Source organism: Bos taurus, chromosome 1, assembly GCF_002263795.3.
Source record: "Bos taurus isolate L1 Dominette 01449 registration number 42190680 breed Hereford chromosome 1, ARS-UCD2.0, whole genome shotgun sequence".
NCBI lineage: Eukaryota > Metazoa > Chordata > Mammalia > Artiodactyla > Bovidae > Bos > Bos taurus.
Window position 1 is genome coordinate 66,423,481 of NC_037328.1, and position 15,002 is coordinate 66,438,482.

Here is a 15,002-nt window from a genome sequence, read left to right on the forward strand (position 1 = left end):
TGATTTGTTGGTTATTCAGCAGGGTGTTGTTCATCCTCCATATGTTGGAATTTTTAATAGTTTTTCTCCTGTAATTGAGATCTAATCTTACTGCATTGTGGTCAGAAAAGATGCTTGGAATGATTTCTATTTTTTTGAATTTACCAAGGCTAGCTTTATGGCCCAGGATGTGATCTATCCTGGAGAAGGTTCCATGTGCACTTGAGAAAAAGGTGAAGTTCATTGTTTTGGGATGAAATGTCCTATAGATATCAATTAGGTCTAACTGGTCTATTGTATTGTTTAAAGTTTGTGTTTCCTTGTTAATTTTCTGTTTAGTTGATCTATCCATAGGTGTGAGTGGGGTATTAAAAGTCTCCCACTATTATTGTGTTATTGTTAATTTCTCCTTTCATACTTGTTAGCATTTGTCTTACATACTGCGGTGCTCCCGTGTTGGGTGCATATATATTTATAATTGTTGTATCTTCTTCTTGGATTGATCCTTTGATCATTATGTAGTGACCTTCTTTGTCTCTTTTCACAGCCTTTGTTTTAAAGTCTATTTTATCTGATATGAGTATTGCTACTCCTGCTTTCTTTTGGTCCCTATTTGCATGGAAAACCTTTTTCCAGCCCTTCACTTTCAGTCTGTATGTGTCCCCTGTTTTGAGGTGGGTCTCCTGTAGACAACATATGTAGGGGTCTTGTTTTTGTATCCATTCAGCCAGTCTTTGTCTTTTGGTTGGGGCATTCAACCCATTTACGTTTAAGGTAATTACTGATAAGTATGATCCCGTTGCCATTTACTTTATTGTTTGGGGTTCGAATTTATACACCATTTTTGTGTTTCCTGTCTAGAGAATATCCTTTAGTATTTGTTGGAGAGCTGGTTTGGTGGTGCAGAATTCTCTCAGCTTTTGCTTGTCTGAGAAGCTTTTGATTTCTCCTTCATACTTGAATGAAATCCTTGCTGGGTACAATAACCTGGGCTGTAGGTTATTTTCTTTCATCATTTTAAGTATGTCTTGCCATTCCCTCCTGGCTTGAAGAGTTTCTATTGAAAGATCAGCTGTTATCCTTATGGGAATTCCCTTGTGTGTTATTTGTTGTTTTTCCCTTGCTGCTTTTAATATTTGTTCTTTGTGTTTGATCTTTGTTAATTTGATTAATATGTGTCTTGGGGTGTTTCTCCTTGGGTTTATCCTGTTTGGGACTCTCTGGGTTTCTTGTACTTGGGTGATTATTTCCTTCCCCATTTTAGGGAAGTTTTCCACTATTATCTCCTCAAGTATTTTCTCATGGTCTTTCTTTTTGTCTTCTTCTTCCCGAACCCCTATGATTCGAATGTTGTAGCGTTTAATATTGTCCTGGAGGTCTCTGAGATTGTCCTCATTTCTTTTAATTCGTTTTTCTTTTATTCTCTCTGATTCATTTATTTCTACCATTCTATCTTCTAATTCACTAATCCTATCTTCTGCCTCTGTTATTCTACTATTTGTTGCCTCTAGAGTGTTTTTAATTTCATTTATTGCATTATTCATTATATATTGACTCTTTTTTATTTCTTCTAGGTCCTTGTTAAACCTTTCTTGCATCTTCTCAATCCTTGTCTCCAAGCTATTTATCTGTGATTCCATTTTAATTTCAAGATTTTGGATCAATTTCACTATCATTATTCGGAATTCTTTATCAGGTAGATTCCCTATCTCTTCCTCTTTTGTTTGGTTTGGTGGGCATTTATCCTGTTCCTTTATCTGCTGGCTATTCCTCTGTCTCTTCATCTTGTTTAAATTGCTGAGTTTGGGGTGTCCTTTCTGTATTCTGGCAGTTTGTGGAGTTCTCTTTATTGTGGCTTTTCCTCGCTGTGTGTGGGTTTGTACAGGTGGCTTGTCAAGGTTTCCTGGTTAGGGAAGCTTGTGTCTGTGCTCTGATGGGTGGAGCTGTATTTCTTCTCTTTGTTCAGTCGCGCTGTGGGGAGGGAGGGAGGGATGCTGCAAACAAATAACACTGGCGTGCGCTCGCAGTGCCTCAGCCACACTGGGTCTGCCCCCGCTCACGGCGCGTGTAGCCTCCCTGCCCACACTGCTCGGGCTCTAGGTTGTTCCGCCGGGAACAATCCGAGGCTGGCCCTGGGTTGCGTGTACCTCCCAGGTCCAAGCCGCTCAGGTTCAGGCACTCGGGTAGTCCTCAGAGGCACAGACTCAGTTGGGCCTGAGTTTTGTGCTCTTCCCAAGTCCGAGCAGCTCAAGTGATGAGGTGTTTGGCGAGCGCCAATGCTGCGACTTATCGCCTCCCCGCCACTCAGTTATCTGGGTGTAAAACCGGCGCACCTTCTCAGGCAGATGTTAACCGTCCAGAGCCCCAAAAAGTTTTAGTTAGCAAAGAAGCCTGCTTACAGTTTTATAGATAATGTCTCTCTGGGGCTGCGATTGCCCCCTTCTGGCTCTGGCTGCCTGTCACCAGAGGGGGAAGGTCTGCAGCCGGCTAGCTCTGTTCAGTTCTTTGTTCCATGCGCGGGCCTGGCAGTGTCTTAGGTTGGGGCTGGCTTTTCGCGTGGTAGATATCCCACAGTCTGGTTTGCTAGCCCAAATTATTTCACTCAGATAGTGCTCAGGGTATTCAGGCCAGATTCTTACTCTAAGCGATGCAGCCCCCGCTGCGCCTCCCTGCCCAGCCCCCGCTTGCTAATGGCGCATGCAGGCGTCTGCGCTGCTTCTCCACTGGGGGAGTTACCGTAGGACTCCCAATCTTCGAGTTTTAATTGTTTATTTATTTTTTCTTCCTGTTATGTTGCCCTCTGTGCTTCCAAAGCTCAGCACAGATTCGGCAGTGAGAAGGTTTCCTGGTGTGTGGAACCTTCTCTCTTTTTAAGACTCCCTTCCGGGAACGGAACTCCGTCCCTCCGTCTTTTGTCTCTTTTTTTGTCTTTTATATTTTTTCCTACCTCCTTTCAAAGAGTTGGGTCGCTTTTCTGGGTGCCTGATGTCCTCTGCCGGCATTCAGAAGTTGTTTTGTGGAATTTACTCGACGTTTAAATGCTCTTTTGATGAATTTGTGGGGGAGAAAGTGTTCTCCTCGTCCTACTCCTCCGCCATCTTTAAGCTTTTGACTTTTTAAGATTCTAATATTTCAAAGTATATTCCCAAAAGATTATAGATTAAAAAAAATAAAATATAGCCACTATCTAACCTAAATAATCATGATTCCCTGATTTTATAAACATCCAGTTAGTGCTCCCATTTCCAATTTTTTTGAACTTTTAAAACTATTTGAATCAAGATCCAAATAAAAGCCACAAATTATAATTGGTTACCTTTTAAATTTCTTTTCATCTATGGGTTTCTACTCTACCTTTTCTCCCCTTCGCGATTTATTGGTTGATGAAACTATGTCAATTGTCCTATGAACGTCCCATAGTCTAGCTTTGCTAACTTCATTCATGGGGTGGAGTTAAATGTTCTTCTGAGTTTCTACAAATTGGTAGTTGGTGATCCAGGGTCAAAATGATTCTTGCTTGAATTTTTGGCATATACATGTAATATGTGAGGTTATGATGAGCCATTATGATAAGGTACTTAATATCTAGCTGTCTTTTTGATATGTTTACAGTGATGGATAATTTACTAAAGGTTGCAAAACAGCACTATTCTATCATACCCTTTTCATTTATTAGTTGGAATGTTTATAAAGAAAAAATTTCAGCTTCTACTCTATGACTGCATGAGGGGAGAGACCATGTTATTTAGCTCTCCACTACACACTCAGTGTCTAAAATAGTGCTGACACACAGTAAATGTTCCATTAGTATTTATCTGATAAATAAATGACAATTTCTCTGCTTCTTTACTTCTGGAAAGTAGGGTGAAAATTATTCTAGATGAGAGTGTGTGTCACAACAGGAAATAAGAAAGAGATTACATTCATAATTCTTTTACTAGCTATGTAATTTTAGGGGAAAGTTGTATAAAGGCCATTAATTTTATCCATGTTCTGAATATACTGTGATATAAAAGTAACGACAACAGCAAAAAGTTGATTGCTATAGTTACTCTTCATAATAATGAAAGTATTTTCTTCCTATTATTCTAGCGTATGGTTAGATAGGCGCTTAAATAGACATGAACAAACAAATATAACTATAATCAAAAAAGAAATGTGTCACATTAGATCAAAAGAATCCCTTTAATCCAATAAACTACCTTGGCCAGTTTCACTGAAAGAAAGGGCATGTAATCTTCATTGCTCCAACCTCAAAGGATAGTGCTCCACTCCTATACTTATTACTTTCTCTTAAAAGCCCATTAGATAATGTCACCCATAAATTCATGGCCTCTGAGACTGGTGAAGAAAATTTACCTTTAAGTAACTACAAAATTCTGGCATAGGTGTTTTTCTATTCTTACATATAAAATATGTATGTATGTGTGTGTGTGTGTACATATATATATGCATGACTCTTGACAGTCCCTTAGACAGCAAGAAGATCAAACCAGTCAATACTAAAGGAAATCCACCCTGAATACTCACTGGAAGGACTGATGCTGAAACTGAAACTCCAATACTCTGGCCACCTGATGTGAACAGCCGACTCAGTGGAAAAGACCCTGACGCTGGGAAAGAGTGAAGGCAGAAGGGGCAGAGGGAGATAGAGGATGAGATGATTGGATGGCATCACTGATTCAATGGACATGAACTTGGGCAAACTCCGGGAGATGATGAGGGTTAGGGAGGCCTGATGTGCTGTGGTCGATGGGGTTGCAAAGAGTTGAACATGACTTGGCAACTGAACAACATAGATGGATGCATGGATGCGTGTATGTGTGTACATATATATACATTTTAACAAGTTTTCAGTTTAAGCCATAATATCTTCTCTATGGTTTTACCATACTTTTGTGACTTTTATGTAGTCAAGCATAACAATCTTTCCCTCTATGACTTCTGCCTTTGGTGTCATGCTTAGAAAGGTCCTCCTTACCCTAAGAGCTAAAATATAATCTCCTAAATTTTTATACTCTTTTTATGATTTTATTTTACTTATATCTTCATTTATTTACAACTTATCTTCAATGCATATGTAAGTTATTTTTCTGAATGGTATATGATAGGAAGCTATAAAGTGAGATATGGTTACAGATTGGTGAAAAAAGAACAAATGCACATAGCTGTCATAAATTCCTGAGGTAATTTATCATGAATGGATACAAGAGAAGCAACCTGAAATATCACTTCAATATATTTTTAATTTTATTTAGTTTATTAATTTGTTTCTTCCTGGGCTAAAACAATATTGTTCATCTAAATATATGTTTAGAGAAAATTCACATTAGAAGGTAAGCTTCACAAGGGCAAAACTCATACCATTCCTGGTGGCTGCCTTCTTATCTCTTTGGTTCGCTGCTATATTCCCAGAGGTTAGACTAGTGCTTGGAATGTGGTATGTACTTATTATTTATACAGGTTGAAAGAATGATTAAATGCACAAACTTGGGTATTCCAAAACTTCAATTTCTTGACGCTCTACTTTCCTCCTTGTTATAAAATGGAAACCTCAGATTTAAAAAGGTTGGAAGCCTTTTTAAAGTAAAGTCAGCTTAAAACACTGTTCCTGCTCTCTGGCTACCATAATAAAACATCACTGAAACATCATCATTGTAACCAAACATGCCTAGGGCTCTATGTTAGATGTAAAAGTCTAGGATTTTATATAGTACAGATTCCCCACTCACATTCTGGTTAGGAAATAAAAGTGTCCACACACACCCATATATACACATAGGTAAAATAAAATATGCATATATATGTTAAATGCCAATAGATACGAATAATGACCAGAGAGTCAGAGGACTAGGCTTCCATGAACAAGTCTTCTTACCTGTAAACAAAATCATAATTCCTACCTCATAAAATAATTCAAGATTTAGAAAAGAAAGCAGCCACCAAAGATGGCTTTTAATGTTGCATGACACTAAAGTCTCAAAAATAATAACTTTTCAGAGCTTTTATTTATGGCACAAATTATTTTAAATGCTTTCTTATACTAACTCATCTGAGCTTCTCTGGTGGCTCAACGGGTAAAGAATCTGCCTGCAAAGCAGGAGACACAGGTTTGATTTCTGGGTCAGGAAGATCCCCTGGAGAAGGGAATGGCTACCCACTCCAGTATTCTTGTCTGGAGAACTCCATGGACAGAGGAGCCTGGTGGGCTCAAAAAGAGTCCTTTGGGTCACAAAGAGTCAGACACGACTGAGCAACTTTCACTTCTTCACTAACTCATTTAATCTCTCAACAACTGTAAAGTATAAGTACTATTATTTTTTCCCCCAATTTTAATGATGAGCATACTAAACTTTGGTTTGTACAAGTCACACTGTAGAGTATGAGGGTAAAGTTTCAAAGATTCTGGGTCCAGAACCTGAGTGCTTAATACCACAGGAAACAATCTAAGTATACTTTAAAAAAGCAGAATTTAGAGAAGCAGATGGGCTGAGGGAGCCACGTTCATCTACCTGCCTGGAACAATAAATAAAAAATTTGGCGAAGATAGCAGTTAAGTAAGGAAGTTTTCTGATTACACTATCACCTTTAAAAGCCACCACTGTTAAGGCAACCATTTGTAAACTTTCTTTTGTGTTTCTCCTCTACTATAGCACATCTCTCTTCTTTACCCTTAAAGTCATGAACTTTTGACGGGGGGGAAAAAAAGACAATTATTTTTCAATGATTAATGCTACTACCCTGCCACACGCTCTGACCTTGATCTACTCAGAATCTTTTTTAAGAGGCCGTGTCCTTAATGCCGCCAAGGATGTCTGTGAAGAAAAGAAATGAAGGCAGGCAACCCAACGTAATCTAGCTGCAACTGATTCTAAGCATCTTCAGATCCTGACTCTGAACCTTTTTTACTCACCTTTCTTAACAGCCCCTTCCCCACTTCAATCCCTCCCCCCCATCCAAATAACAACTGCTGAGGTAACGGCGTCGCCTCCAGTCAGGTCCATAGACTGCGCTCTGAGGCCACGGGCTTCTTTACTCCGGATTCTAGACTCGGCTTTGGCGCTACCACGCTTCGGACATCAGGCCTCACGCCCACGCTCCGGCCCTCCCCCTCCTCAGTTTCCACACCACATCTCCTCAAAAAGGCCGGTTCTCCTTCAAAGAGCCCCTAAAAGCCGGGCTGCTTGGTCCAGAAGCCTGTGGTCCTGCCCTCCGGGTATCCCGGGGCCTCCTCCTTCCCACGCCACTTGAAGTAGGCTACTTTATTCCCGCCTCGCGTCGCTCCACCAAAGAACTCGTCTCCCAGCGCGTTACCTCAGAGGCATGGCCTCCCGGGGGCTACGTGCGTCGCAACCGGTGAAGTTGGCGCAGGGACAAGGAGCCTCGCGGCCAAGGGGCGGGGCGCCCTTCTCCAGGAAGCCAATCAGCGCCCAGTGGGACGGCGCTCGGCTGGCGCGAGGCGGAGTCCGTAGTGACTGCACTCGCAGCAGCAAGCGCAGCTGGTTCAGGCTGAGTTGGCGACTGGACAGAGAAGGCAATGGCAAGCCACTCCAGTACTCTTCCCGGGAAGGTCCCATGGATGGAGGAGCCTGGTAGGCTGCAGTCCATGGGATCGCTAGGAGTCGGACAAGACTGAGAGACTTCACGTTCACGCTTTGGAGAAGGAAATGGCAACCCACTCCAGTATTCTTGCCTGGAGAATCCCAAGGACGGGAGAGCCGGGTGGGCTGCCATCTATGGGACTGCACAGAGTCGGACAAGACTGAAGCGACTTAGCAGCAGCAGCAGCAGCAGCAGTGGGCACTAACGGGCGAGGCAAAGTCAGAGCCACAGGAGAAGTATGAATGGAGCAGCTGGTCCTTCACATATTGACAGCCGTGAGCGAGTTCTCAAGTTCAGTTCAGTTCAGTTCAGTTCAGTCGCTCAGTCGTGTCCGACTCTTCACTACCCCATAAATCGCAGCATGCCAGGCCTCCCTGTCCATCACCAACTCCCAGGGTTCACTCAGACTCACGTCCATCGAGTCAGTGATGCCATTCAGCCATCTCATCCTCTGTCGTCCCCTTCTCCTCCTGCTCCCAATCCGTCCCAGCATCAGAGTCTTTTCCAATGAGTCAACTCTTCCCATGAGGTGGCCAAAGTACTGGAGTTTCAGCTTCAGCATCATTCCCTCCAAAGAAATCCCAGGGCTGATCTCCTTCAGAATGGACTGGTTGGATCTCCTTGCAGTCCAAGGGACTCTCAAGAGTCTTCTCCAACACCACAGTTCAAAAGCATCAATTCTTCAGTGCTCAGCCTTCTTCACAGTCCAACTCTCACATCCATACATGACCACTGGAAAAAGCCTTGACTAGACAGACCTTTGTTGGCAAAGTAATGTCTCTGCTTTTGAATATGCTGTCTAGGTTGGTCATAACTTTCCTTCCAAGGAGTAAGCGTCTTTTAATTTCATGGCTGCAATCACCGTCTGCAGTGACTCTGGAGCCCCCTAAAATAAAGTCTGACACTGTTTCCACTTTTTGCTCATCTATTTCCCATGAAGTGATGGGACCGGATGCCATGATCTTCGTTTTCTGAATGTTGAGCTTTAAGCCAACTTTTTCACTCTCCACTTTCACTTTCATCAAAAGGCTTTTTAGCTCCTCTTCACTTTCTGCCATAAGGGTGGTGTCATCTGCATATCTGAGGTTATTGATATTTCTCCTGGCAATCTTGATTCCAGCTTGTGTTTCTTCCAGTCCAGTGTTTCTCATGAGTACTCTGCATATAAGTTAAATAAGCAGGGTGATAATATACAGCCTTGATGTACTCCTTTTCCTATTTGGAACCAGTCTGTTGTTCCATGTCCAGTTCTAACTGTTGCTTCCTGACCTGCATACAGATTTCTCAAGAAGCGGGTCAGGTGGTCTGGTATTCCCATCTCTTTCAGAATTTTCCACAGTTTATTGTGATCCACACAGTCAAAGGCTTTGGCATAGTCAATAAAACAGAAATAGATGTTTTTCTGGAACTCTCTTGCTTTTTCTATGATCCAGAGGATATTGGCAATTTGATCTCTGATTCCTCTGCCTTTTCTGGAGATTCATGATCTCCAAAGAAGATTTAGCTTTGGGACCAGGGACCAGTCTTGATCACTCAAAAACTTTTGTGTAGCAGAGTTTTATTAAAGAAAAGGGACAGAGAAAGCTTCTGACATAGACATCAGAAGGGGGACGGAGAGTGGCCCCCTGCATCCCTGCCAGTGTTAGCAAGGGAGTTATATACATTTAAAATTAGTTATTACAATAAATCAAAAGAATGTCTCCAGTTTGTGAAAACTTTACAAGACCCACCCCCACAAGTTACATTTTAGGATAACAGGATTAGAACTTCACAATAGAAAGATCCTACTAGACCCACTCCCATAATATACATTCTAAGATATCAAGATTAGTCAGTCAGAAGGTATTCAGGAAGGAGAAACTGTCCTCAAGCAGGATACATTGTTGTTATATAATCCTTAGTACAAAGTTTAAACTGAGTTGTTTGTTGTGTAATCATCAGTTCTGGGCTTAAAGAAAAAAAAACATTTTACATAACTAAGACTAAGGAATGTAGAGAGAGAAAAAAAAAAAAAAAGAACAAGTTTGTCCTTTCCTCCTCCCTGAAAACCCCAGACCCCCCTCTCCTCCTCGGGGAACCCCAGACTTCTTATCAACCTGCCTGGGAATTGACTCTCTCAGGATGGCATCACCAACTCAATGGACATGAGTTTGAGTAAATTCCTGGAGTTGGTGATGGACGGGGAGGCCTAGTGTGCTGAGCGACTGAACTGACTGAAGTGGAAAAAAAGGTTATTAATTTTAATACTGTTCCATATATGTTGTTTTTCTTCTATGATTGCATTTAATGTTTTATTTAAAAAACCTTGGCTTATACAGTCATAAGGATGTTCTGTTATGTTTTCCTCTAAAAGCTTTATTTTTTAAATTTTAACAGTTAGATCTATAATCTATATAGAACTGAGTCTTATGCATGATGTAAAATAAGGGGTAAATATATTATGAGTATCCAGATGGTGTTCTTTTTCACTGAAAACACTGTCACTTTCCGCACTGCACTGCAGTGTCATGCTTGTCCTCAGTGATGCCTCAATTGTCTTTTTCTGCACTCTGCTCTGTTACATTGGTTGCCTTGTCTGTCTTAGTGTTAGTTCCCTCTGTTATAATTCAGATCAGAGATCAGATCAGATCAGTCGCTCAGTCGTGTCCGACTCTTTGCAACCCCATGAATCACAGCACGACAGGCCTCCCTGTCCATCACCAACTCCCAGGGTTCACTCAGACTCACGTCCATCGAGTCAGTGATGCCATTCAGCCATCTCATCCTCTGTCGTCCCCTTCTCCTCCTGCTCCCAATCCGTCCCAGCATCAGAGTCTTTTCCAATGAGTCAACTCTTCCCATGAGGTGGCCAAAGTACTGGAGTTTCAGCTTCAGCATCATTCCCTCCAAAGAAATCCCAGGGCTGATCTCCTTCAGAATGGACTGGTTGGATCTCCTTGCAGTCCAAGGGACTCTCAAGAGTCTTCTCCAACACCACAGTTCAAAAGCATCAATTCTTCAGTGCTCAGCCTTCTTCACAGTCCAACTCTCACATCCATACATGACCACAGGAAAAACCATAGCCTTGACTAGACAGACCTTTGTTGGCAAAGTAATGTCTCTGCTTTTGAATATGCTGTCTAGGTTGGACATAACTTTCCTTCCAAGGAGTAAGCATCTTTTAATTTCATGGCTGCAGTCACCATCTGCAGTGGTTTTAGAGCCCAGAAAAATAAAGTCTGACACTGTTTCCACTTTTTGCCCATCTGTTTCCCATGAAGTGATGGGACTGGATGCCATGATCTTCGTTTTCTGAATATTGAGCTTTAAGCCAACTTTTTCACTCTCCACTTTCACCTTCATCAAGAGGCTTTTTAGTTCCTCTTCACTTTCTGCCATAAGGGTGCTGTCATCTGCATATCTGAGGTTATTGATATTTCTCCTGGCAATCTTGATTCCAGCTTGTGTTTCTTCCAGTCCAGCGTTTCTCATGATGTACTCTGCATATAAATTAAATAAACATGGTGATAATATACAGCCTTGATGTACTCCTTTTCCTATTTGGAACCAGTCTGTTGTTCCATGTCCAGTTCTAACTGTTGCTTCCTGACCTGCATACAATTTCTCAAGAGGCAGATCAGGTGGTCTGGTATTCCCATCTCTTTTAGAATTTTCCACAGTTTATTGTGATCCACACAGTCAAAGGCTTTGACATAGTCAATAAAACAGAAATAGATGTTTTTCTGGAACTCTCTTGCTTTTTCCATGATCCAGTGGATGTTGGCAATTTGATCTCTGGTTCCTCTGCCTTTTCTAAAACCAGCTTGAACATCAGGAAGTTCACAGTTCACATATTGCTGAAGCCTGGCTTGGAGAATTTTGAGCATTACTTTACTAGTGTGTGAGATGAGTGCAATTGTGCAGTAGTTTGAGGATTCTTTGGCATTGCCTTTCTTTGGGATTGGAATGAAAACTGACCTTTTCCAGTCCTGTGGCCACTGCTGAGTTTTCCAAATTTGCTGGCATGTTGAGTGCAGCACTTTCACAGCATCATCTTCAGGATTTGGAATAGCTCAACTGGAATTCTATCACCTCCACTAGCTTTGTTCGTAGTGATGCTTTCTAAGGCCCACCATCCCCCGCCCAAGGCCAGGGACGGTGGCCGGGAGGACCAACCCCACGCCGTGGCTGCGCGGGCACAGGAGGGCCTAGAGGAGCCATCCCATGTTGGAGGTCAGGAAGGGCGGCGGTGAGGAGATACCCGTCGTCCAAGGTAAGGAGCATTGGCTGCGCTTTGCTGGAGCAGCCGTGAAGAGATACCCCACGCCCAAGGTAAAAGAAACCCAAGTAAGACGGTAGGTGTTGCAAGAGGGCATCAGAGGGCAGATACACTGAAACCATACTCACAGAAAACTAGTCAATCTAATCACACTAGGACCACAGCCTTGTCTAACTCAATGAAACTAAGCCATGTCCGTGGGGCAACCCAAGATGGGCGGGTCATGGTGGAGAGATCCAACAGAATGTGGTCCACTGGAGAAGGGAATGGCAAACCACTTCAGTACTCTTGCCTTGAGAACCCCATGAACAGTATGAAAAGGCAAAATGATAGGATACTGAAAGAGAAACTCCGCAGGTCAGTAGGTGCCCAATATGCTACTGGAGATCAGTGGAGAAATAACTCCAGAAAGAATGAAGGGATGGAGCCAAAGCAAAAAGAATACCCAGCTGTGGATGTGACTGGTGATAGAAGCAAGGTCCGATGCTGTAAAGAGCAATATTGCATAGGAACCTGGAATGTCAGGTCCATGAATCAAGGCAAATTGGAAGTGGTCAAAGAGGAGATGGTAAGAGTGAATGTCGACATTGTAGGAATCAATGAACTAAAATGGACTGGAATGGGTGAATTTAACTCAGATGACCATTATATCTACTACTGCGGGCAGGAATCCCTCAGAAGAAATGGAGTAGCCATCATAGTCAACAAAAGATTCCAAAATGCAGTACTTGGATGCAATCTCAAAAACGACAGAATGATCTCTGTTCATTTCCAAGGCAAACCATTCAATATCACAGTAATCCAAGTCTATGCCCCAACCAGTAATGCTGAAGAAGCTGAAGTAGAACGGTTCTATGAAGACCTCCAAGACCTTTTAGAACTAACACCCAAAAAAGATGTCCTTTTCATTATAGGGGACTGGAATGCAAAAGTAGGAAGTCAAGAAACACCTGGAGTAACAGGCAAATTTGGCCTTGGAATATGGAATGAAGCAGGGCAAAGACTAATAGAGTTTTGCCAAGAAAATGCACTGGTCATAACAAACACCCTTTTCCAACAACACAAGAGAAGACTCTGTACATGAACATCACCAGATGGTCAACACCGAAATCAGACTCATTATATTCTTTGCAGCCAAAGATGGAGAAGCTCTATACAGTCAGCAAAAACAAGACCAGGAGCTGACTGTGGCTCAGACCATGAACTCCTTATTGCCAAATTCAGACTGAAATTGAAGAAAGTAGGGAAAACCACTAGACCATTCAGGTATGACCTCAATAAAATCCCTGATGATTATACAGTGGAAGCGAGAAATAGATTTAAGGGCCTAGATCTGATAGATAGAGTGCCTGATGAACTATGGAATGAGGTTCGTGACATTGTACAGGAGACAGGGATCAAGACCATCCTCATAGAAAAGAAATGCAAAAAAGCAAAATGGCTGTCTGGGGAGGCCTTACAAATATCTGTGAAAAGAAGAGAAGTGAAAAGCAAAGGAGAAAAGGAAAGATATAAGCATCTGAATGCAGAGTCCAAAGAATAACAAGAAGAGATAAGAAAGCCTTCCTCAGCGATCAATGCAAAGAAATAGAGGAAAACAACAGAATGGGAAAGACTAGAGATCTCTTCAAGAAAATCAGAGATACCAAAGGAACATTTCATGCAAAGATGGGCTCGATAAAGGACAGAAATGGTATGGACCTAACAGAAGCAGAAGATATTAAGAAGAGGTGGCAAGAATACACAGAAGAACTGTACAAAAAAGATCTTCACAACCCAGATAATCATGATGATGTGATCACTCACCTAGAGCCAGACATCTTGGAATGTGAAGTCAAGTGGGCCTTAGAAAGCATCACTACGAAAAAAGCTAGTGGAGGTGATAAAATTCCAGTTGAGCTATTACGCTGTTATAATTACTATAGCTTTATAATTGGTTTCCTACTGAGTAGTGCAAATCTGCCATTATTGTTCTTCAAGATTGCCTTTGCTGTTCTTGGCTTTTTGTATCTCCATATGCATTCTAAAAATCAACTCATCATTTTCTACACTCACAAACCTGTTGAATTTTGTCTTGCAAACATAGATTGGTTTGGGAATTTCTCACATCTTTACTGAGCCTTCCAAATCATGAACATGGTATGTGTCTCCATTTATTTAGACATTTTAATTTATTTCAATAATGTTTTAGTGTTTAGTATCAATGTCTTTGAATAGATTTATTCCTTGGTATTTTTTATGCCATTAGCTGGTATAATTTTTTAAATTCTCTCTTCTCTCTGTTTTTGCTGATATTTAAATACAATTAATTTCTATGTGATGATTTTGTATTCATACACCTTGCTAAACACATGTTCTCCTTTAGATTTAGGATTCCTTCCATCTCTGATGATGGATAAAGTCTTAGGATATCCTATTCTAAAAGAAAATAATGGATTCACCTGTTTCCTGGCTTATTTTTGGTTTAGTCTCCATTTTCCTTCTAGCTGAACTTTATAATATTGAAAACCAAAATTCAACATTTTTTGGTCTGTCCAAATTCAGCTTGGAAATAACTTTCCTTCTTCAGTGCAATTCGTCTATGTTCTTCTGTTTCTATCTCCATTGATGTCATTCTTAAGTAATGACCTTAAGCATTACTGGTACTAATCTATCTGTAATGGCATAGTGAAAATTCCAGATCTGCTACTTACTGGCCACCTGACTTTGGACTAATTACACAACCTCTTGAGACATTATTTCCTGTAAAATGAGGATAGTTAGAATTAGAATATGTAGATATAATGTGTGTGTGTGTATAAACCTTCCCCACAGTTCAGTTCAGTCGCTCAGTCATGTCTGACTCTTTGTGACGCCATGGACTGCAGCACGCCAGGCCTCCCTGTCCATCACCAACTCCTGGAGTTTACTCAAACTCATGTCCATTGAGTCAATGATGCCATACAACCATCTCATCCTCTGTCGTCCCCTTCTTCCCCCGCCTTCAATCTTTCCCAGCATCAGAGTCTTTTCCAATGAGTCGGTTCTTCACATCAGGTGGCCAAAATATTGGATTTTCAGCTTCAATGAATATTCAGGACTGATTTCCTTTAGAAATGGACTGGTTGGATCTCCTTGCTGTCCAAGGGACTCTCAAGAGTCTTCTCCAACACCACAGTTTAAA

General features: G+C 41.6%; 1 protein-coding gene across 1 annotated transcript in view; it reads left to right on the forward strand.

The window, feature by feature from the left end:
* The window catches only part of SLC15A2 (solute carrier family 15 member 2), a 67,207-nt gene that overhangs the window by 16,030 nt on the left and 36,175 nt on the right, over window positions 1-15,002 (forward strand).